General features: G+C 40.6%; 1 long non-coding RNA gene across 1 annotated transcript in view; it reads left to right on the forward strand.

The window, feature by feature from the left end:
- The window catches only part of LOC106507043, a 152,386-nt gene that overhangs the window by 4,560 nt on the left and 123,563 nt on the right, over positions 1–24,263 (forward strand). Inside the window, exon 2 of the long non-coding RNA XR_001302731.2 lies at positions 3,272–3,341. This is a non-coding gene — a long non-coding RNA (uncharacterized LOC106507043). The remainder of the gene's footprint in view (positions 1–3,271; positions 3,342–24,263) is intronic.

A 24,263-nucleotide genomic window follows, 5' to 3' on the forward strand; every position in this document is an offset into this window, starting at 1 on the left:
TGCCAGGGATTGTGCAAAGCGGTTTACACACATCATTTCATTTAATTCTTGCAATATAGCCTTAAGAGTTAAGTGCTATTATTATTTTTCCCAAATTTACAATGAATAATTAAGGCTCAGGGAAGTTAAGTAGCTTGTACAAAGTCACAGAGTTTTTCAGTGGCGGAGCTTGAGTTCAAACTCAGGTCAGTCTGACCCCGGAGCCTGCATTAGGTTAACCACTTTGTTTCAGAGCGAGCAGTTCTGCTTCTTTGGTGTCTATAGCAGCAGCGCATGTGCGGTAAGACAATGTTACAGATTTGGGGCTTCTCCTTCTGTTTCTCTAAACTAGAACAAGGCTGACTGTTCCTACTGATTTCCTATCCCCTTTGAGAACATGCCTCTATGACCAGCCAGGGGCCACTTAACCTTGGGTCGGTGGCACTTCCTGTAGATGCTGAGGCCATCACGATTACCTTCCACAGTGCCCTAGAGCATTTGCAACAGGGAATTGCCTTCTCTTGGGGCCATAGTCTCAACTCCAAGGGAGGATGCAGGCAGGAAGCTTAACTATTTTTTTTTTTCTGCCTTTTGTCTTTTTAGGGCCACACCCGCGGCATATGGAGGTTCCCAGGCTAGGGGTCTAATCAGAGCTACAGCTGCCAGCCTACACCACAGCCACAGCAACACCAGATCTGAGCCTCATCTCACGGCAACGCCGGATCCTTAACCCACTGAGCGAGGCCAGGGAGCGAACCCGCAACCTCATGGTTCCTAGTCGGATTTGTTTCCGCTGTGCCATGACGGGAACTCCCCGATTATTTTTAATACTGTTATTACAAATAGCAGTGCTTGTTTATTGGGCACTTTCTGTGTGTCGGAAACTTTGTGCAATGCTTCAGCCCTCACAGTAACCCACATAGCAAGTGCTATTATCCATAGTTTAAAGAGGAGGCTCAGGAAGGTTGGGTAACTTATCTAAGATCACACAGCTAGCAGATGCAGATTCAAGCAGAGAACCGGTATATTCATTTTTACAAACCCTACATTTTAATTTATTTTTAAATGAACACCAATGATTTCATGTATTCGTTTATTTATTTAGTCTTTTTAGGACTGCATCCGTGGCATAAGGAAATTCCCAGGCTAGGGGTCAAATCGGAGCTATAGCTCCTGGCCTATGCCATAGCCACAGCCACAGCCACGCCATATCCGAGCCACATCTGCGACCTATGGCAGATGCAGGATCCTTTCCCACTGAGCATGGCCAGGGTTCGAACCCACATCCTCATGGACACTAGTTGGATTCTTAGCCCACCGAGCCACAATGGGAAGTCCAAACCCTACATTTTTAATTTCCTGTCTGCCTCTGTAGCTCAAACACTTCCAAACACAAATGTAATCCTCTTGAATGCCCACATGACTTAGTTCCGAGAAAATAGTTCAAACCCTATTTTTAATGATGTCTATGCAAATAACGCCCATTTCCTGAAATTGTTGCATAAGAAATCATTTTTTGATTATTATAAAAAAACCCACAAGAAATAAGTGTTGGTGAGGGTGTGGAGAAAAGGGAACCCTGGTACACTGTTGGTGGAAATGTAAATTTGGTCAGCCACAATGGAAACTTAATAGGAAAGTTCCTCAAGAAATTAAAAACAGAACTACCATTTGATCCAGTAATCCCACTTCTGGGTATATATCCAAAGGAAATAAATCACTATTTCAAAGAGGTATCTGAACCTCATGTTCACTGTAGCGTTATTTACAAACGCCAAGACGTGGAAGCAACCGAAGTATCTGTCTACAGGTGACTGGAAAAACAAAATATGATTTTATATATATATATATATATATTCCATAAAAAGTAAGGAAATCCTGACATTTGTGGCAACATGGATAAACCTAGAGGGCATTATGCTTGGGGAAAGAGGTCAAACAAAGACAGACAAATATGATATGTTCTCACTTATACGAAGACTCTAAAAAAAAACAAACAAACCCTGAACTCCTAGAAACAGAGAATAAATTGGTGCTTGTCAGGGACAGAGGTGTGGGGGAAACAGGTGAAGTTGGTCAAAAGGTTCAAACGTCTAGTTATAAGATCACAAGTTCTGGGGATGGAACGCACAACCCGGAGACCATAGTTAACGCTACTGTGTGGGGTACTTGAAAGCAGCTCCGTGAGGACGTTTTAAAAGTTCTCCCCAGGAGTTCCCGTCGTGGCGCAGTGGTTAACGAATCCGACTAGGAACCATGAGGTTGCAGGTTCCATCCCTGCCCTTGCTCAGTGGGTTAACGATCCGGCGTTGCCATGAGCTGTGGTGTAGGTTGCAGACGCGGCTCGGATCCCGCGTTGCTGTGGCTCTGGCGTAGGCCGGTGGCTACAGCTCCGATTCCACCCCTAGCCTGGGAACCTCCATATGCCGCGGGAGCGGCCCAAGAAATAGCAAAAAGACCAAAAAAAAAAAAAAAAAGTTCTCCCCACACATGCAACCAAATAAGGTAACTATGTGAGGTGAAGGCTGTGTTAACCAACCTTATCCCCTTACTGCAGCAATCATTGCACAATATGTACACAGATGGAATCTCACACTGCACACCTTAAACTGACACAATGCTGCATGTTAACTATAGCCCACTAAAGCTAGGAAAAACGAAGTTCTTTTCCCCCTCCCTCATGTACTAATTCATTCTTCTTTATAAATTGTAGTTTGTAATAGTTCCATGCAAGGCTAACTTTTGGCTGCTCAGTGTGAACGCTTAAAGTGAATTTGCGGATTTGTCAATAGTTGAAAAGTATGGTTGTGAAAACATGGTGGATTCCAGTCCCGTCTGATTCAACTTCCAAGGGAAATTCTTCCTAAGTGTTTACAACTTACAGAAAGCAAAATTCTGACCTACTTGGGCCTTCATGTGCTCTCAGGAATTCCCCTAGCAGGTAACCAAAATTGAGACCAGAAAGAAATTGCCTTAACATTGAATTCTTAGTCATTTAAAAGGACTGGTATCTGAATGCTTTCAAAGGCTGGTATATAAACATGAGAAATGATGTTTAGGTGAAAATTATTCACCGAAAGAGATAGTGGTTATTGCTCAACCCATGACACTGTAAATGTGTTTTTTGTTGTTGTTGTTGTTGTTGTTTCTTATTTGGAGCAGCTGGTTGAATATGCAGAGTTCCAGCACTAGGTGTCAGCAAAAGATTAAATTAGAAACTCCCACTTTTTTCCTTTTTTTTCTTTGTAAAGTTTTTATAACAATAAAAATAATATGCATTTCTGGATTTTAGAAAAGAAGACATAACACACTTCCCTGTTGCTTCGACATCAGTGAGGAACCTCGCCATGGCTCGAGAGATCGTAAGTCTTGGTCTTTGACCTTCATCTTTGAATGGCTTGGAACTCAATTTTGTGTCACCTGGAAAGCTGAGGGATTCAAGTTTGGAGATGAGGGTTGGAGGGGTGAGTCCACTCCTATGACTCAGTTCCTAAAAGCCTAAATAATGAATTGTTTTACACTGAAAAATCTAATTTTCAAGCTGACCACAGCACTGGTGCCAATCGACTCATTGAATGTTCTTCCCATGTGGACTAGATGAACAAAAGAAACTAAAAAGTTCACGTTGATGAGCCTAGGGAGTTGTGCCATCCCATGTCTGGTGTGCAGAGACATTTGAGAAGCATTGGTGTGACAAGTCTTTCCTAAACTTTGTAATAACCTCCCAAATAATTTGTAGGTCTCTGATCCTTCCTTCGCACTTCCACCAGCATCATGAAACAAGTGTGTTTGAAGTAAGTCTGACTACATCTTTCTGCTGATCTCAGCAATTCCCTCTCAAGATAAAGTGCAAATTCGGATGCATAGGATATAAGGTCTTCTATAGTCTTGTTGCTGCGTACGTTCCAAGTACATCCCCCACCTTCACATCCTTTATGTTCTAGTCCAACTAAACTCATCATGATTTTAGTAAACTTGTACCCAGTTTCAGGGCTTTAAATACCAACTTTTATACTGCAGACTCCCAAATTTCCATATGTAGTCTAGACCTTAGCTCTGGATTCATTATTTCTCTATAGTTCTATTTGTATGTATCCAGACATCTCAGATTTAACATGTCTAACACTGAACCGTGACAGCCACCTCTCTGCAAAAACAAAAAATACCCCCCCCAAAAAAAACCCTTTGCTCCTCAGTGATCTTCAAAATCTTGGTAAATGGCACTAGCTTCTAGCTATCAAGGCCGAACCCATACGGTGGTTTTTCTTATGCCATATCCAATCCGTGTGGAGATACTGAAGGTCTTACCTTCATAATATACCCTAAATTTCACCACTTCTGTTACTGAACCAAACTTGAGTCCACTCACCCACGCAGTCAAGCCAATCTACTGACACCAGGTTGTGGTGAAGGTAAGTGCAAGTGTTTATTGGAGGGCACCAAGCAAGGAGTCTGGGACAGCTAGGGCTCAAAAAGTTTGAACTTCCTCATGGGTTTCAGCAAAACATTTTTTTTTTAATTTTCCCACTGTACAGCAAGGGGATCAAGTTATCCTTACATGTATACATTACAATTACATTCCCCCCCACCCTTTCTTCTGTTGCAACATGAGTATCTAGACAAAGTTCTCAATGCTATTCAGCAGGATCTCCTTGTAAATCTATTCTAAGTCAGCAAAACATTTTTGAAGATGAAGTGAGGGAGGGTGTCCTGGGGTATCGATTAGAATTATGCACAGTTCTCTGATTGGTTGATGATGATGTAATGGGGTGGTGTCATAGGAGTTACATTTATCAGTCCTTAGGCATCAGTAGGTCTGGGTACTCATGGTCATCAAGTAGTTATTTTCTTCTCTTTAGGTAGGTTTATTCCTAGGTATCCTTTTTGATACAATGCTAAATGGAATGGTTTTCCTAAATTCTCTTTCTGATCTTTCATTATTAGTATATCAAAATGCAATTGATTTCTGTGTATTAATTTTGTATCCTGCAACTTTACCAAATTCATTGATGAGCTCTAACAGTTTTCTGGTAGTGTCTTTAGGATATTCTGGGTATAGTATCCTGTCATCTGCAAATAGTGATAGTTTTACTTCTTCCTTTCCAATTTGGATTCCTTTTCTTTCTTTTTCTGCTCTGATTGCCATGGTTAGGACTTCCAGAACTATGTTGAATGACAGTGGTGAAAGTGGACATCCTTGTCTTGTTCCCAATCTTAGCAGAATTGCTTTCAGTTTTTCACCATTGAGAATGATGTGAGCTGTGGGTTTGTCGTATATGTCCTTTATTATGTGGAGGTAGGTTCCCTCTATGCCCACTTTCTGGGCATAGAGAAACGGGTGCTGAATTTTGTCAGAAGCTTTTTCTGCATCTATTGAGATGATCATATGGTTTTTACTTTTCAGTCCATTGATGCGGTGTATCACACTGATTGATTTGCAGTTTAGTATCTGTAAAACACAATTCTGGAAATGTGCATTGGATACTATTATCTTTTGCATGTAGCTAACTAGATGTTCCAGCACCGTTTGCTAAAAATACTAAGACATGATCCTCATGGCCCGTTTGCTGCAAAGGATGTGATGTGTTCTATAATCCAATGGTTCTCAAAGTGTGGTCCCTGAAGCAGAAGTGTTGGTAACACCTGGGAACTTGTTAGACATGCAAAGTCTCATAGAGAACAGACTTGCGGTTGCCAAGGGGAAGGGGGGAGGGAGTGGGATGGACTGGGAGTTTGGGGTTAGTAGATGCAAACTATTACATTTAGAATGGATAAGCAGGAGCTCCAGTGGCACAATCAGTTAGCATGCGGTACTTATATGGAATGGATAAGCAATGAGGTCCTACTGTATAGCACAGGGAATGATATTCAATCTCTTGGGATAGACCATGATGGAAAATAATATAAGAAAAAGTGACTGGGTCACTTTGCTGTACAACAGAAATTGACAGAATATTGTAAATCAACTATAATTTCAAAATTAAAACAATAAAAACTTCTTTAGTTTCAAAAAAAAAAAAAAAAAGAAAAAGAAATACAAAGGCTCAGGTTCCATTGCAAAGCTACCAAATGAGAAACTCAGGGGTTAGGCCCAGCAATCTATGTTTTAACAAGTCCCCCAGGGGATTCAGATGTAAAATCAAGTTTGAGAACCACAGCAAGTCAAACCAACTGATGAAGGACATGTACTTAATGAGCTTCCCCTTTCCCGCGTTATAATTGGTCAGGCCACCAAATCCTATTGACCCTTCCTCGTTAATATTTCCTACATTTGTTTACCACCACCATGTCCCATGCTCAGCCTCACTCTCAGTCCAGTTCCCATCACTTCGCACTACAAGAGCCTCCTAATTCCCCGCTCCACCTCTTATATTGTCCCTTCCAGGTCAACCCAGGATTTCTAGAATATTGTCCACGTCAGTCGGTGTTCTCCTTAAAAATAAGTGATACTGCCTTATTGACTCCAATACGAAGCACACATTCTTCACTTGGGCATTCAAGGATCTCCTTAATTTGGTTCTCAACTGACTTTAAATTTTTTTTCACTTACGAATCCTCAAGAGAAACCCCTATATATCTCAATGATTCCTTACAGATACCGTGGGAATTTTTGCCTCTCTGCCTTTCCCTTTTCCAACTCCTCCCACCCCATACTCACCACCTCTCCCATTTAACTCCTACTTCTCCCCCAGATTTTAGCTTTTATGTCTTCCCTCTTAGATGCCATCCTTGGGTGTTTTAGAAAAGGTAAGACCCCCCTCCTCTATGCTCCCATGAACGCTATACTTACACACTGTGTTTTAATTCTCTGTCTCTGCCACAAATGTGTAAATTTCATGATGGCAGGAATCTTGTTCATTATTAACAAATATTTTCTGAACAGTACTGTGTGCCAGGCCCTGTATCCCTCACACCTAGGAGGTATTCAACAATTTTTTTAATTAAAGTATAGTTGGTTTACAATGTTGTGCCAATTTCTGCTGTACAGCAAAGTGAGACAGTCATTTATATATATATATATATATATGTGTATATATATATATATATATTTGAATATATGTATATTCTTTTTTTATATTATCTTCCATAATGGTCTATTCCAAGAGACTGGATATAGGTCCCTGTGCTATACAACAGGACCTCATTGCTTATCCATTCTAAATGTAATAGTTTGCATCTACTAGCCCCAAACTCCCAGTCCATCCCACTCCCTACCCCTTGGTAACCACAAGTTTTTTCTCTATGTCTGTGAGTCTGTTTCTGTTTTTTAGATAGGATTATTTGTGCCATATTTTAGATTCCACATATAAGTGATATCATATGGTATTTGTCTTTCTCTTTCTGACTTACTTCCCTTAGTATGAGAATCTCTAGTTGCATCCATGTTGAAGCGAAAGGCATTATTTTGTTCTTTTTTATGGCTGAGTAGTATTCCATTGTATATATGTACCACATCTATGCATCTGTTAGGTTGTTTCCATATCTTGGGTATTGTGAACAGTACTGCTATGACAATAGGGGTCCATGTATCTTTTTGGATTGTGGTTTTCTTCAAACTCATCAACTACAGTGTGCTAGATACCTTATAGGAAGTAAAGCCCTTTATTTTCTTCCTTTCTTTTATGTGAATTTGCAAACTAAAATTAAATATGTGCAAATAAAGAGGTCTTAGCTTGAAAAAGTAGTTTTGGGGGCACATATATGTGTCTCAGGAAAGATGAGCATTTCTTTTTTTTTTTGTCTTTTTTTTTTTGCCATTTCTAGGGCCACTCCCATGGCATATGGAGGTTCCCAGGCTAGGGGTCCAATTGGAGCTGTAGCCACCGGCCTACACCACAGCCACAGCAACTCGGGATCCAAGCCTCTTCTGCGACCTACACCACAGCTCACAGTAACGCCGGATCCCCAACCCACTGAGCAAGGCCAGGGATTGAACCCGCCACCTCATGGTTCCTAGTCGGACTCGTCAACCACTGAGCCGCTTTGGGAACTCCAAGATGAGCATTTCATATTAAGATTAGGAAAGGGTCTTTTGGATGCGAATTGGGTTCCACCATTCATAATATTTTTTTCCTGCTTCTTACCCTACTCTCCTCTATAAGCCTCATTGATTAATGACATTGATTGGGAATGTATCCAACTTGTGAAAATATAGCAGAGAATAAAAACGAGGATTACAAAAAGTTTTCAGACAGCCTGGAAAGTTCCACTTCCTCTCAGTGTTCAGGAAACACTGGACTATGAACAGGATGCCAGACTTATCTAAGGTTAAGGCCAAAGTTTCCCAACTAGGGGCTGTGGATCCCTTAAGGGCTAAATAAACACCGAACATTGTCTGTACACAATAAATAGATCTGGTATATCTATAGCAAACTATGGACTATAATAGGGACGAACATGAACTTCATCTAAAGTACTACCACCCAGAGGTAGCCACAGTTAACTCTTTTTAAACAAAGTTTTATTTTTGAAGATACTTTGATTTACAGAAAAATTGTGAAGACAGCGCGGAGAGTTCCCATACAACTCCGCACTGTTTCCCCTATTATTAACATCTTACATCCGTATGCTACATTTGTTATAATTAGTGAATCAATATTGATGTATCACTTTTCTATGGCTGTATCCATGGCATATGGAAGTTCCAGGGCCAGAGACTGAATCCGAGCCACAGCTGTGACCTACACTGCAGCTGCAGCAAAGCCAGATCCTTTAACCCACTGGGCCGGGCCAGGGATCAAACCCAGACCTCTGCAGCAACCTGAGCTACTGCAGTCAGGTGCCCCAGCAGGAATTTCTGAACTCATTATTATTAATGGCAATCCATACTTTTGTCAAGTTGCCTTAGTTTTTAACTATAGTCCCTTTTCTGTTCCAAAATCTCATCTATTGCATTTAGTTACCACATTATAAATGAGTTGACATATTTCCTTAGGCTCCTCTTAGTTGTGACAGTTCCTCAGACTTCCTTTACTTTTGATGACATCAACAGTTTTGAGGAGTACTGGTCAGGCATTTGTCGCATGCCTCCAAATGGGGTTTGCCTGATTTTCTCATGATTAGAGTGAGGTTATCTGAACTGGGGAAGAAGACCTCAGAGGTAGAGGGGGCATTCTTATCAACCCCTATCAAGGGTACTATATTTATATATCTATTTTTTTATTTTCTATTTTTTATTTCTTGTCTTTTGAGGGCCACATCTGTGGCATATGGAAGTTCCCAGGACAGGGGTCAAATCCAAGCTGCAGCTGCTGGCCTGTGCTGCAGCCACAGCAATACCTGATCTGAGCCGCATTTGTGACCTACACCACAGCTTATGGCAACACCGGATACTTAACTCACTGAACAGGGCCAGGGATTGAACCTGTGTCCTCATGGATACTAGTTGGGTTCGTTACCACTGAGCCGCAATGGGAACTCCCGCATACATCTTAATGATAGATATCTTATTACATTGTACGTACGGTTTTGTACCCTGCTGTTTTCATTTAAACACTGATCATGAAATCCCTCCATGTCATTAATAACAGCATGTGAATATCTAAAAGTTCATTTTTCAATTTTAATGACTTCAGAGGTACATTTTGTCTCCATGTGTTTCTTCAAAAGATGGATTCCCCAGATCCAATTCCTATCATGTGCAAGGCAGGGCAATTTGTTCACATTATGAAAGGGATTCGAGCTGAAGCATTTGGCTCCTATATGCTGGCCTTGCGGACTGAGGGCTCTTGATTGAGTTGGACTTTGTGGGTTATTTTCATGTGCTCGTTGAAGTTTCCTTGGGGTCAGTGAGATGTGAGTAGATGAACGAAAAAATGGAGAGGGTGGGTTGGGTAGAGAATTAAGAAAAGCAAGAGACTTTTAGACTTTGACCTGAAGGGGGAGAATCTAGTTCAGTCACTACCTGGGACAGTCTCAGAATTGACAGTCTCCAAAGGCTCCGCTTTTACTAAACCACAGCATATTTCCATGAATTCAAAGACAGGAGATATGGACTAATTGTGGTAGTAGATGGTTGTGTTATTTGGAAAGGATATTTTTATAAAGGTTTGAAAAGTGATCCCAAACAGCTAGCTAATTTGTGCCTTGGTGTCCTATTTTATTAACTATTAAAATTTGGTACTTCTGGTTGGACTTTTGCCTCATATAATCACATCACATAATCACATTGTTTCAGCCAACACTGAGGTTGAACACAAGCTCAGATTTTGGGTGTTACTGGCAATTGGACAATAGTTACTTTCTACTCCATCTGGGCTGAAGGTGAACTCACTGCATGATTGGTTTATTTCTAGATCTGCTTATATGGATCCAAACAGATATGGCATTCATATCTGCTAATGTGATTATTTGAAGTAAAATTAGCTATGCATTGTTATGAATAATAGGTTTTTTTGTGAAGTATTTGAGACCGATGGAATTATAAATGCGACTCTGCAGATTTTGGCCTATACGTCAAGAAAAGTGCATATGTAATATCACTTTAGGCAATGAATTTGGCAGAGGCTTGAACTGGGACCGTTGTACCAAAGCGTAATGTATTTGCAGTTGTAAAGCAGAGGTGCCAACCCATGTTGGATGTACAAAGTTCATGCAAATAATAAGCAACCAGGAGATCTTATTGACTATTTAAATGTGGTGTGCCGGCTGCAGCAGTGGACTGAGAAGTATGAAAGCCTGGGTTAGAAAGTCTGCTCCTAAACCAGTGCACCAACTTCCTGCATAACCCAGACTCATCACTTCTTCTGAGTGTCAATCTCCTAAGGCTCTTTCTAGCTCTTGTCATCTGTGAACCTGTGATTCTACTCCATGTGAGGCACTATGCTAGTGCTTTGTGGGAGCCAAAACTGCACTGTTCTTTAAAATCAAAAATAAGGAGTTCCCGTCATGGCTCGGCGGAAACGAATCTGACTAATATCCATGAGGACGCGGGTTTGATCCCTGGCCTTGCCCAGTGTGTTAAGGATCCGGTGTTGCCATGAGCTGTGGCGTAGGTCGCAGATGCGGCTTGGATCTGGTGTGTCTGTGGCTGTGGCTGTGGTGGAGGCCAGCGACCCCTAGCCTGGGGACCTCCATATGCTGTGGGTGCGGCCCTAAAAAGACAAAAAAAAATTCAAAAATAAGGAGTTGAATGGTTCCATGAATATTTAGCAAAATATTTGCTGCTGGGACTCAAGAAGACTTCAGGTACTGCCATCGAGAGAGAGCACATAAGCCACACTGACACACAATTCCAACAACAAATCAAGTCTGTGACATTTGTCTTAGCTTCAATTTCATCTATTCTGCTCCAGATATCTACCCATACCCTGCTAATATGAAGTGATAACATCGATTTCAAAGCAAATATACCAGAACTAAAGCATGTATGCGGTCTCTTTGAAATAATATCCTTGAAAAATTATTCAGATACTTGATAATTCCCTTCATAGCCTGTGGCATATGTTCAAATTTACTCGGCTGGAATAGTTCTTGGTCATTGGAGAATAGACAAGGTGTTTGGGAATAGCCATGTGTCACTTAGAGTGAAGTCAAATGAATAAGACGAGTGATAGCGCTCGGCCATAAATTTTGAGTTGAAAATGAAGTGTGACAATTAACAAATGAGATTGGTTTTCTTGAGGGCCTTGTAATTGGCTCCGAAGGCAATTCTTATTCCTAGAGATGTTTCGAACAGCACAAGAATGAGCAAATGTTCTCCCAAGGGAAACTGTTTGAAAGGCAGCAGTACTTAGCTGGTGTATTTGTGATTTCAGGGTTTGTTTAGTTACAAATACTGGCTATAATATTAACAGTTATATATTGTGCCCGACTGATCCTTGCTGTTACAGTTTGGGGACAAGTAACATCTTTCATCTGAAGGCAAACATCTTATAGCAACTCTTACCCAGTGTCCCCTCCTCTCAGCCATCCATGATGTGTTAGAAGCTGAGCTAGATAATTCCTGCAGCAACCTTTGATGAAGTATGTATCATTTCCTCCATTTTAATTTTATCATTATTTTTTATTTTCTGGCTGTACCTGAGGCATGTGGAAGTTTCCTGGCCAGGGACTGAATCCGAGTCACAGCTGTAGCAATGCCGGATCCTTTAACCCACTGTGCCGGGCTGGGGATTGAACCCAAACCTCTGCAGTGACCCAAGGTGCTGCAGTCACATTCTTAACCCACTGTGCCACAGTGGGAACTCCACGCCCATCTTATAGATGAAAAAGGTGAAGTTCCAAAAAGTAGGTGGCAAATCAATAGAAATCAGATCTTCCTTCCAGTTTGCCAAGGATCATAAAAGAACCCTCCTCCATAGTTTATTTCAGGAATCCTTGCATAGTTAGCAATGTTTGTAGCATGAGTACAATTCACAATTCACTTTCTCTTTTTCTTTATTTTATTTTATTTTATTTTATTTTATTTTATTTTATTTTATTTTATTTTATTTTATTTTATTTTATTTTTGCTTTTCAGAGCCACACCCATGGCATATGGAAGTTCCCAGGGTTGAATTGGAGCTGCAGCTGCCAGCCTACACCACAGCCACAGCAATGCAGGATCCAAGCCGTGTTTGCAACCTACAGCACAGCTCACAGCAACACTGGATCCTTAACCCACTGAGCGAGGCCAGGGATCAAACCAGCAACTTCATGGTTCCTAGTTAGATTCATTTCCTCTGCGCCACGACGGGAACCCCTAAATTTTTTTTTTTTTTTTTTTTTTTTTTGCAGCCAAGAAAATAGTAACTATCCAACCCCAGGTAATTTACTAATTACATAGGTAATCATTATGAACTGTTTTCTTATCTTTTGCCTGGGGATAAAAATGTTTATTTTACCTCCCCTCTCAGGATATACAGATCGTCTGAATGCAGTACTGTATTTGAATGGATGTTGAAGAAGTATAAAGCATGCTATAAAATACACAGCGTTGTTTTTTCACATTGGTCATGTGATTGACTAACCACTAAACCAATGTAGATTTTGATGTAAGTTCATCTAGTTTCTGGGCTGGCTCCAGAGAAAGATTACTTTCTTTGTCTTAGTTGCAGCAAACAGAAGGGAGTCATTCATGACTAAAGACCAAGCTCTGACCGATCTCCTTTCTTTTTTCTTTTCTTTTCTTTTCTTTTTTTTTCTTTTTTCTTTTTCTTTCTTTTCTTTTTTTCTTTGGTATCTTGTCTTTTTAGAGCCACATCCACAGCCTATGGAAGTTCCCAAGCTAGGGGTCCAATCAGAGCTGTAGCTGCCGGCCTACACCACAACCACAGCAATGTGGGATCCAAGCTGCATCTGTGACCTACGAGGCCAGAGATCGAACCTGTGTCCTCATGGATACTAGTCAGTTAACCACTGAGCCACGACGGAACTCCACAGATCTCCTTTGGACAATGAACCATGGCAGCTATTTGTACTCAGTGTCAAAAACATTTGATTATATTGTGCAATATATACAAATATTGAGTCATTATATTGTACACCTGAAACTAATATAATGTTATATGTCAATTATACCTCAATTTTTTAAAAAGTTAGAAAAATGCAAAGTACAGTTTTGACTTTAGCTTTTTTAAAATCTAGATTGTTGCTGCTCTGCCAAAAAAAAATACAGAATGCTATATGAGACTTGCTTTATGTTATATTACAGGCTAATAAAAGTTGAAATTAGTAACACACACATGAACCCCCAAATCCCATTCACTTTGATGTTTTACATCAGTGAACCAAAGGAAGACAATTATCTGAAAAGACATCCCTTGCAAAGGGAAGCTGGTTGGTCTAAGCAGGGAGTACAAGGGAAAGGAGCAAAATATATCACTGCAGGCACCCTCCCAGGGCTTTTAGCCCTGATTCTTGCTCACTCTTCAAAGGCAGGCAAGGCTCCAGTACATTACTTTGGTTTTTTTTAATGATTTTTATTTTTTTCCATTATAGCTGGTTTACAGTGTTCTGTCCATTTTCTACTGTACAGCAAAGTGACCCAGTCACATATACATATATGTCCTTTTCACCACATTATCATGCTCCATCGTAAGTAACTAGATATAGTTCCCAGTGCCATACAGCAGGATCTCATTGCTTATCCATTTCAAAGGCAATAGTTTGAATCTATTAACCCTGGATTCCCAGTCCATCCCACTCCCTCTTGGCAACCGTAAGTCTGTTCTCCAAGTCCATGAGTTTCTTTTCTGTGGAAAGGTTCATGTGTGCCACGTTTTAGATTCCAGATATGTGATATCATATGGTATTTGTCTTTCTCTTTCTGACTTACTTCACTCAGTATGAGAGTCTCTAGTTCCATCCATGTTGCTGCAAAGGTCATTATTTTGTTCCTTTTAATGCCTGAGTAGTATTCCATTGTGTATATGTACCACATCTTCTTAGTCCATTCATCTGTTGGTGGACGTTTAGGTTGTTTCCATGTCTTGGCTATTGTGAATAGTGCTGCCATGAACATAGGGGGGCATGTGTCTATCTGAATGAGAGTTTTGTCCAGATATATGCCCAAGCATGGGATTTCTGGGTCATATGGTAGTTCTATGTATAGTTTTCTTTTTTTTTTCCCTTTCTTTTCGTTCTATGTATAGTTTTCTAAGGTACTTTCACACCGTTCTCCATAATGGTTGTACCAGCTTACATTCCCAACAACAGCGCAGGAGGGTTCCCTTTTCTCTACACCCTCTCCAGCATTTGTTCTTTGTGGACTTATTAATGATGGCCATTCTGACTGGTGTGAGGTGGTACCTCATAGTAGTTTTGATTTGCATTTTTCTAATAATTAGTGATGTTGAGCATTTTTTCATGTGTTTTTGGCCATCTGTATATCTTTGGAGAAATGTCTATTCAGGTCTTTTGCCCATTTTTTCAATTGAGTTGTCTCTAGTGCATTCTGATCGTCAGTTTCTTCAGTTAAAACAAGAGGAGGGACAGAGAATAATGCTTGGCTTATCCCATTGGGTACTGTAAAGAGCTTTGTCAACTGTGAAGAGCTATGCACAAGTAAGGAATTAACTCACCAAATGTTTATTGAGTGCCTATTGTATACAGTGCACACAAGTGAAATGTTCATTTGTCCTTAAGAAACTGGGAGTCTACTAAAGAAAGAATAAAATGTATAAAAATAAGAAATATGAGGTAGACAATTGCTGTTCCTTAGTGCCAAAATAGAGGTAAACGTTATTCTTATGTTCCTACAAATAAATCAACTACCTGGTTATTGGGATTGATCAATAAGATGACTAAAATGATGAAATGATCATTTTAAGGCACACTGCTTTAGCATCACATTTGCCTTTATTCCTTGTACTTAGGGCATTTTTCTTTATATATATATATATATATATATATATATAAAATGATTTTTATTTTTTTCCATTATAGCTGGTTTACAGTGTTTTGTCAATTTTCTACTGTACAGTAGGGTGACCTAGTTACACATACATGTATACATTCTTTTTTCTTACATTATTATGCTCCATCATAAGTGACCAGACATAGTTCCCAGGGCTACACAGCAGGATCTCATTGCTAATCTATTCCAAAGGCAATAGTCTGCATCTATTAACCCCAAGCACCGTATCCATCCCACTCCCTCCCCCTCCCCCTTGGCAACCACAAGTCTATTCTCCAAGTCCAAGATTTTCTTTTCTGTGGAAAGGTTCATTTGTGCCACATTTTAGATTCCAGATATGTGATATCATATGGTATTTGTCTTTTTCTTTCTGACTTATTTCACTCAGTATGAGAGTCTCTAGTTCCATCCATGTTGCTGCAAATGGCATTATTTCATTCTTTTTTATGGCTGAGTAGTATTCCATTGTGTATATATACCACATCTTCCTAATCCAATCGTCTGTTGATGGACATTTAGGTTGTTTCCATGTCTTGGCTATTGCGAATAGTGCTGCAGTGAACATGCAGGTGCATGTATCTTTTTCAAGGAAAGTTTTGTCTGGATTTATGCCCAAGAGTAGGATTGCTGGGTCATATGGTAGTTCTATGTAGTTAAGGCATTTTTCATTTGACAAACATTTACTGCACAACTGCTTTGTGCTAGCTCCTGTATTAAAGGCTATAGATATACTGGGGGCTAAAAAATGCATGTTCCTGCTTTCAATGAACTTACATTTTAGAGAGGAGAAACAAACATGCAAGGATATGATACAAAGTTGCAGATGTAAGGATGGGCACTTGGACAGGTTCCAATGGGGGAAGCACAAAGGATGCAGTGATTAGCTCTTGGGGGTGGGGCGGGATGTGAGGGGGACAGATCTGGGAAACTTCAGAGAGGATGTACCCCTTGAGTCTTAAAGGAGAAGGAGGCAAGGAAGCAAGGACATCTCTGGCAAAGGGCACGGCGTGAACACAGAGGCAGATGAACCAACAGACTAGAATGAGGGCAAGTGTAAATGGTTCTGAGTGGTACTACTGAAATGGGCTGTGGGAAAGGAAATGGCACAGAAAAAAATAGATAACTTTTTTTGGTCATAACTGTCCAGATTCAGGCCTGTAACCACTCTTGAATCTATAGTCCCTTTGTTTCATAAAATAGCTTCAGATCCTACCCACACAAAGTTGGAAGCATCTGCATTTGCAAAAAAGTTTTGCTTCTGAATTTTTGTACTAGTATTTTCTATGTAAACATGGTGCTGAATGGCACAACTGGATTTGGGGTGGTGCGTTACTATCTATCTCATAGTCAGCTTAGTTGGTTAATGTCTTTCTCTGTGAATTCCTTTTCTTGTGTGGGGTGGAGGGGGACGGGGGGGGGCGGAAATACAGTCATAAAAACTGCAATTAGCCCTTCAGGTTTCTAGAACTCTGAAGTAATTCTTGTAATACTAATTCTAATCCCTATATGTTAGTATTATGTTAGCTGGAGTCTGTGCCTTCCATGCTTCCATTCCTTTCCTCCCACTCTGTGGCTGAATTTGCAACGTTGTTTACCAGTCTGGTGAGAACAGGTCCTTCAGCTGGGGAATGGATCGATGGGCTATTATGTTAGAGCTCACAGGAATGAGTGTTTGGTGCTCCTAGGAAGCTGACATTTTGTGATCTATTTCCCTCTCAAAATGGGAGCGTCTTTATCTGCTGTTGACTCCAGGCTATCACGCAGGAGCATCATTTATGCCTCTTCAATAGGAGCTAGTCTAGCACAATAGCCATTTGCCATGGGGGATTCTATTACCTCCCCTTACCAGAAGGATAGATTCTGTCTGTATTTACACTGAGGATGGAGGAAATTTAATTAAATTCTTTCAAGTGCTAGATTTACTTGCACTATCAATTTACTGCCTAACCCACCATTCTCATTTTGGAGAAAGAGAATAGGACCATATGTCTCAAACTTATCAATTGTCAGCACTTCCAGTAATAGTTTTCTGCTTAGAATCAAAGAAAGATTTGAGTTTTTGAGTCCCCCCAAAGCCCTCTAGTTAGAAACGTATGGACTTTGTGATTTGGAACTGAATTTACTATACACTTTTGTTTATTGGAATGAGTTTTGAAAGAAATCTAGTATCTTACTTGCAAAATATTTTAACGCAAAGTTTGGCAACTTCTCCAAAGGGTAGTTCTCCCATCATTGCCTGGTGAAAACTATGCAAGAATTACATTAAACACCACCACCACCAATTAATCATCTATATATTTGGCCAAGGGACAAAACCCTGGCCTGTGGGGAAAGCCAGAAAAGGCAAGGATAAGTACACAGTTCATTACCATGGAAATATATCAGTATAAAGAGAAACGTGGTAAAAATTTCTGATGGCAGAGAGAATGATTTCACAATCCTGTCCCCAAAATGATATTACGGAAAAGTTTCTCCCATTGAGCTTAGATGACTATTTAATTTATAGATGGAACAGAAATATACATGCATTTTCACATTTCTCTAATTTGCAGACAAAATGTCTGATATAAAGCTCAAAAAAAAAAAAAACCCATCCAAAATTTAATGGGGCATGTGACCTGTCCTCAAGTAGCTTATAGTGCAGTTGAAAAGATAAGACTTGCACATATGGCATCAATAAAGTCAAAGAAATTCTGTTATGAGGAGTGAAATGCATATAATTAATGTCAAGCTGCACAGAATGGACACACATTAGGAGCTATGGGAAATTAGGAAGAGGAACAAAGGATTAATGGCAGCTCAAGTCTTAAAGATTCATGAAGAATGTGTGGTATGTGTTATGTATCTCAAAGGTGGGGCACAGTTTCAATGAGACATTCTGGTTGAAAAAGAGGGAAAAAAGAGCAAAAGCATGAGAGAGGAAATACAATGGGCAGAAGGCAAAGAAGAGGCCAGGCTGACTAGGATAGAGTTTGTGAGAATGTGGGCACGGCAGGGTAGATTCAGACTTGGCAATGCAGGCTTAAGCATTTGGTTTAGGTTCCACAGGCAGGGAAGAGCCATCAGGATCCACTGAACAGTGTAGTGACACGATGAAAGTAGTGTTGTGGGAAAATTAGACCAAGATTTATGGGATTGCATATGGCCATCCAGATGGCAAGTGCACCAGTTGCAAAGATACTTACTTGCCAGTACAGCGAGCAGTGAGATGACTGTGAAAGGCTGGCGTGAAATCAGGCCATGATGGCGGCTGGGATCAACCAGAATGAGTTCAGATGGGGAGAACAGATAGTTTCCACTGGCAATATGGAAGAGTTGTGATGAAACATCGTGATCGTTCGAATGGAGCACACCCAAAAGAAACCGAGGAAAGCAAAGACACTGAGGAGAATAAGAGAGTTGGAATAGTGAGGTCTCATTATTATCTGCCCCCTGCCTCTCTCTCCAAACTAATTTTGATGCATGTGCCAGTTGTCCTGAACTGCCTGTGGTTTCCTGAGATCCGTGTTTTCTTACCTCTCCAGGCCTTTGCACGGAAGGCTCTTTCTACCATTTTTTCCTGAATGCATTTTTTTGTAGGCAGAATGGGACCCAAAGACAAAGACCCTAAGCCCTGGAACCTGTGAATATGCTACATGACATAGTAAAAGGAACTATGCCAATGTAGTTAAGGTTATGGAGCCCATGATAGGGAAGATAATCCTGGGTTATCCAGGTGGGCCCTGTCTAAGCACAGGAGCCCTTGAAAGCAGAGAACCTTCTCCTGCTGGAATCAGAGAGATGTGACAGAAGGAGAAGTCAGAGTGATCTGAAGTGTGAGAAGGACTCAATTTGCTGTTGCTGGAGGGAAGCCACAGGAAAACCGAAGGTGGCTTCTAGGAGCAAAGACTGGCCTCCAGCTAACAGCCAGCTAGGAATGGGGACTTCAGTCCTATAACTTCAAGGAAAGGAATCTGGCAATCGACCTGAGTGAGCTTGGAGTCACCCTGAATGAGCTTGGATGTGAATTCAATTCCAGAGCCCCAGAAAGGAAGGTAGCTGCTGACACCTTGGTATCGACCTTATAAGACGCAAAGCAGAGAAACTGGCCAGGCTACACTGTACCCAGACTCCTTTTTTTTTTTTTTTTTTTTTTTTTTTTTTTTTTTTTTATGGAGATTCTCAGGCTAGGGGTTGAATCAGAGCTGTAGCTGCGGGCCTGTGCCACAGCCACAGCATGCAGGATCTGAGCCGTGTCTGTGACCTACACCATAGTTCGTGGCAATGCCAGATCCTTAACCCACTGAGTGAGGCCAGGGATCGAACCTGCGTCCTCATGGATACTAGCCAGATTTGTTAACTGCTGAGCCACGAAGGGAACTCCCTATACCCAGACTTCTAACCTGCAAAACTGGGAGACAATGAATGGATGTTGTTTTAAGGCAGTGATTTTTTTTTTTTAGTAATTTGTTACAGTAGCCATAGAAAACTAATATAGCACCCTTAACACTCAGCTCAAACATCAGACTTTTGGGAAGGCTTCCCTAAGCCCCTCTCTGGGTTCCCGTAGCACTCTCTATGTTTCTTTATCATGGCACAGATGACATCATATGCATGTCATGTGGGTGCACAGCTGCTTCCTTGCCTAGTGAGTACCAAGAAGGAAGGGACCATGGCTATTCATTTTGTATTTGTATCTGTAGCACTTAGCACAGTGCCCGATGCTTGGTGGCAGTTCCTCACCAAGTATTGAGGTGGAAAGAGAAGGAAGATGGGAAGAAGAAAATGTGGCTGAGAGAGAGAAAGGGTTAAAAAAAATGGAGTAGGAGTTCCCGTCATGGCTCAGTGGCTAACGAATCGGACTAGGAACCATGAGATTGCAGGTTCGATCCCTTGCCTCGCTCAGTGGGTTAAGGATCCGGCGTTGCCTTGAGCTGCAGTGTAGGCTGCAGACGCGGCTCGGATCTGACGTGGCTCAGCTCCGATTTGAGCCCTAGACTGGGAACCTCCATATGCTACGGGTGCGGCCCTAGAAAAAGGCAAATAGACCAAAAAAAAAAAAAAAAAAAAAAAAAAACGGAGTAGAAGCCAATAATTATAAAGTCAGTGGAGCTTAGGAACCATTTGGCAGTGATAAAATGCAAACAGGAGACCTAAGAGTTAGAAGGGATCCAATTAAAAAATGAGCAGAAAACTTGAATGGAAGACATTCAGATGGCCAACAGGCACATGAAAATATGTGCCACTTCACTAATTATTAGAGAAATGCAAATCCAAATCGCAATGAGGTATCACATCACACTGATCAGAATGGCCATAATTAAAATGTCTATAAATAACAAATACTGGAGAGGGTGTGGAGAAAAGGGAACCCGCCTACATTGTTGCTGAGAATGTAAATTGGTACAACCACTATGGAGAACAGTGTGAAGGTTCCTTTAAAAACTAAAAATAGAACTACCAGTTGATCTAGCAATCCCACTTCTAGGCATTTATCTGGAAAAGATAAAAACTCTAATTTGAAAAGATATGTGCACTCCAGTATTCATAGCAGCAGTATTTACAATAGCCAAGACATGGAAGCAACCTAAATCTTGAATTAAGAAGATATATATATATATATTCATTCTATTATATATTATAAAATGGAATATTAATAATTTAAAAAGAATGAAATATAGCCACTTGCAGCAACATAAATGGACCTAGAAAATATTATGCTTATTGAAATGTCAGACAAAGAAAAATAGTGTATGATATCACTTATACGTGGACTCTAAAAAATAAAACAAGTGAATTTAACAAAAGAGATATAGACTCACAGACATAGAAAACAAACTAGTGGTTCCAAAAGGGAGAGGGAAGTAGGGAGGGAAAAATTAGGGGTATGGGATTAACAGACACAAAGAACTATGTATAAAACAGATAAGCAACAAGGATATACTGTACAGCATAGGGAATTTTAGCTATTATCTTATAATAACTTTTAATGGAAAGTCATCTGCAAATATACTGAACCCCTATGCCATACACTGGAAATTAACACAATATTGTAAATCAACTCCAATCTTTTAAAAAAAGTTTAGAAGGGAATATCAACAACAAACAAGCTTAGAGGACTCCATAAAGGCTTTAAAATCAAGTTATGCCCACCAATTACCAAGCTTCTCTTAGGCAACACAACTTCCAATGTGCTCTTTAGTTCTTCATTCTTTTTTTTTTGTTTTGTTTTGTTTTGTTTTTTTTTGGTTGTTGTTGTTGTTGCTATTTCTTGGGCCGCTCCCGCGGCATATGGAGGTTCCCAGGCTAGGGGTCCAATCAGAGCTGTAGCCACCAGCCTACGCCAGAGCCACAGCAACGTGGGATCCGAGCCGCGTCTGCAACCTACACCACAGCTCACGGCAACGCCGGATCGTTAACCCGCTGAGCAAGGGCAGGGACTGAACCCACAACCTCATGGTTCCTAGTCGGATTCATTAACCACTGCGCCACGACGGGAACTCCTAGTTCTTCATTCTTAAACAGGAATGGATAACTACAGGTCACTGGTCACTTGAAAGGAGACTCCAACTTGAAAGAGACCAACACAAAGAGAAAGGAAGGACTTGAAACAAACAATGTGGATGGAGAGCAGAAGAAAATGTCTATGAAATAATAATGAATATCCTCAGAGAAATGACAAGATACTGCATCACTAAAATAAGAAGATGATTCTGTGAAAGAAAAGATTAATCAAAGAACAAAAGGGAGCCTGAAAATTAAAAATATAGGAGTTCCTGTTGTGGCTCAGCAGAAATGAATCTGACTAGTATCCATGAGAACGCAGGTTCGATCCCTGGCCTTGCTCAGTGGGTTAAGAATCCGGTATTGCTGTGAGCTGTGGTGTAGGTCACAGATGTGGCTTGGATCAGGCATTGCTGTGGCTGTGGCGTAGGCCTGTAGCTGCAGCTCCAATTCCACCCCTAGCCCGGGAACCTCCATATGCCACAGGTGCGTCCCTAAAAAGACAAAAAAAAAAAAAATTAAAAATATAATAGGAAACAAATAATTAAATAAGTTTGAAGATAAAGTCGAAGAAATTACACAGAAAATAGAGCAAAAAGATAAATTTCATTCATCAAAATTGTTTGAGTGCTTACTATGCGCCAGATACTCTTCTAGGCTCTTGGACTATATCATTACATCATCATCAACAGCAGACTGAGAATAATTCCCTGTCCTTCTGTAGCTTGAATTTTTGTGGACAATATGAAAATAAAGAAAAGAAGAAGAACAATCCAAGCTATCCATCCTCAAACTAGTAAGAGTTTCCAGAAAGAAAACAGAAAATAGTAGGGGCATGTTATCAGTGCAATAATGCAATATTACGTCTTCCTGGCTCTGAAAGACATGAGTTTCCAGATCTAAAGGGCCCACCTATCTAAAGGGCCCAGCACAAGAGCATTGTGAGATTCCAGAACACTAGAGATACAAAGAAGAACTTGAATATTTCCTGAGAGAAAAATAAAATAAATCACAAAGTATTGGGCTTCGCTATAGAAAAATTAAAAGCCAAAAGACAATGAAGGCAATGCCTTCAAAATTCTGAGCAAATAATGCTTTTCAGCCAACTATTTTGACCTCAGCCAAGTTATCAATAAATCAGAGGGCAGGAGATCCCTGATGGCCTAGTGGGTTGGGGGTTTGGCATTGTCAGTGCTGTGGCTCAGGTTGCTGCTGTGGTGCGGGTTAGATCCCTGGTCCAGGAACTTCTGCATGCCATGAATACAGCCAAAAAAAAAAAAAAAAAAAGAAAGAAAAAAATCAGAGAGCAGGATAAAAACATTTTCAGATACACAAATTCTCAAAAATGTTACTTATCATGTACCCTTACTCAGGAAGCAGTGCTCAACCCAAAAGTATGTAAACCAAGAAAGAGGTTCACAAAACAGGGATCCTATCCAGGGGAGAAGTGAAAGGAATTTACAAGACAGCCATGCAGCAAGTTCAGAAAGCCAACAGTTCAGATTGGAGCAGGCCAGAGAGTCCCAGGAGGGAAATTTCTAGGGAGAAAAACCTCAACAACCCAAATAAAGCAAAACAACAATTACAAAACCGAGAGAGAATCTGAAAACTTTGCTCACATGACCATGTGGACAATTGTACTAAAGTCATTTAACAAGACTGTTGGAAGGAAGGGGAAGACTTGGCTATAGGTTCATAGAACCTATGCAGGAGTTCCCACTGTGGCTCAGCAGGTTAAGAACCTGACTGGTATCCATGAGGATGTGGGTTTGATTCCTGGCCTCGCTCGGTGGGTTAAGGATCTGGTGTTGCTATGAGCTGTGGCGTAGTTCGCAGATGTGGCTTGGATCCGGTGTCGCTGTGGCTGTGGCATAGGCCTGCAGCGGCAGCTCTAATTCAACCCCTAGCCTGGGAATTTCCTTATGCCATAGGTGAGGCCCTGAAAGTAAATAATAAATAAATAAATAAAACAATGCAAAGGGGGAAAATGAATTAGGTAGTCATTAACTACTGAAGGAACAGAAATTGTATACAAGGAAGGAACTGTAACCATAGTTGACTTTCTGGCTCACCAGTGAAGAATATTTATGTACTTATAATGATGCAAACTTTAAATCATGATATAACTATTGGGAGAATGGGGGGGGGGACATTTGTAAGAAAATGGAATCCCCATCTACTATAGTAAGACTCCCATAGATTAATTATAATGAATCAAAGACAGCAATGCATGCATGGTATTTAACAATATGGAAGTAAGTGTCAAAAGAGACAGTTAAAAAATTGCAAATGAGATAGGGCAAGTTAGGGGGAAGGGAAGACGAGGAGAAGGGCGTCTTGCTTTGTTTGTTTTTTAGTAGTATAAGCCTTGTAGATGCGGTAGTTTATAACTGTAAATCAGCACATACTACTTAGATAAAAATAATGATTAATTTGAAAAAGAATCAATGGGCGTTAAACATAA

This window comes from Sus scrofa, chromosome X (assembly GCF_000003025.6).
Source record: "Sus scrofa isolate TJ Tabasco breed Duroc chromosome X, Sscrofa11.1, whole genome shotgun sequence".
NCBI lineage: Eukaryota > Metazoa > Chordata > Mammalia > Artiodactyla > Suidae > Sus > Sus scrofa.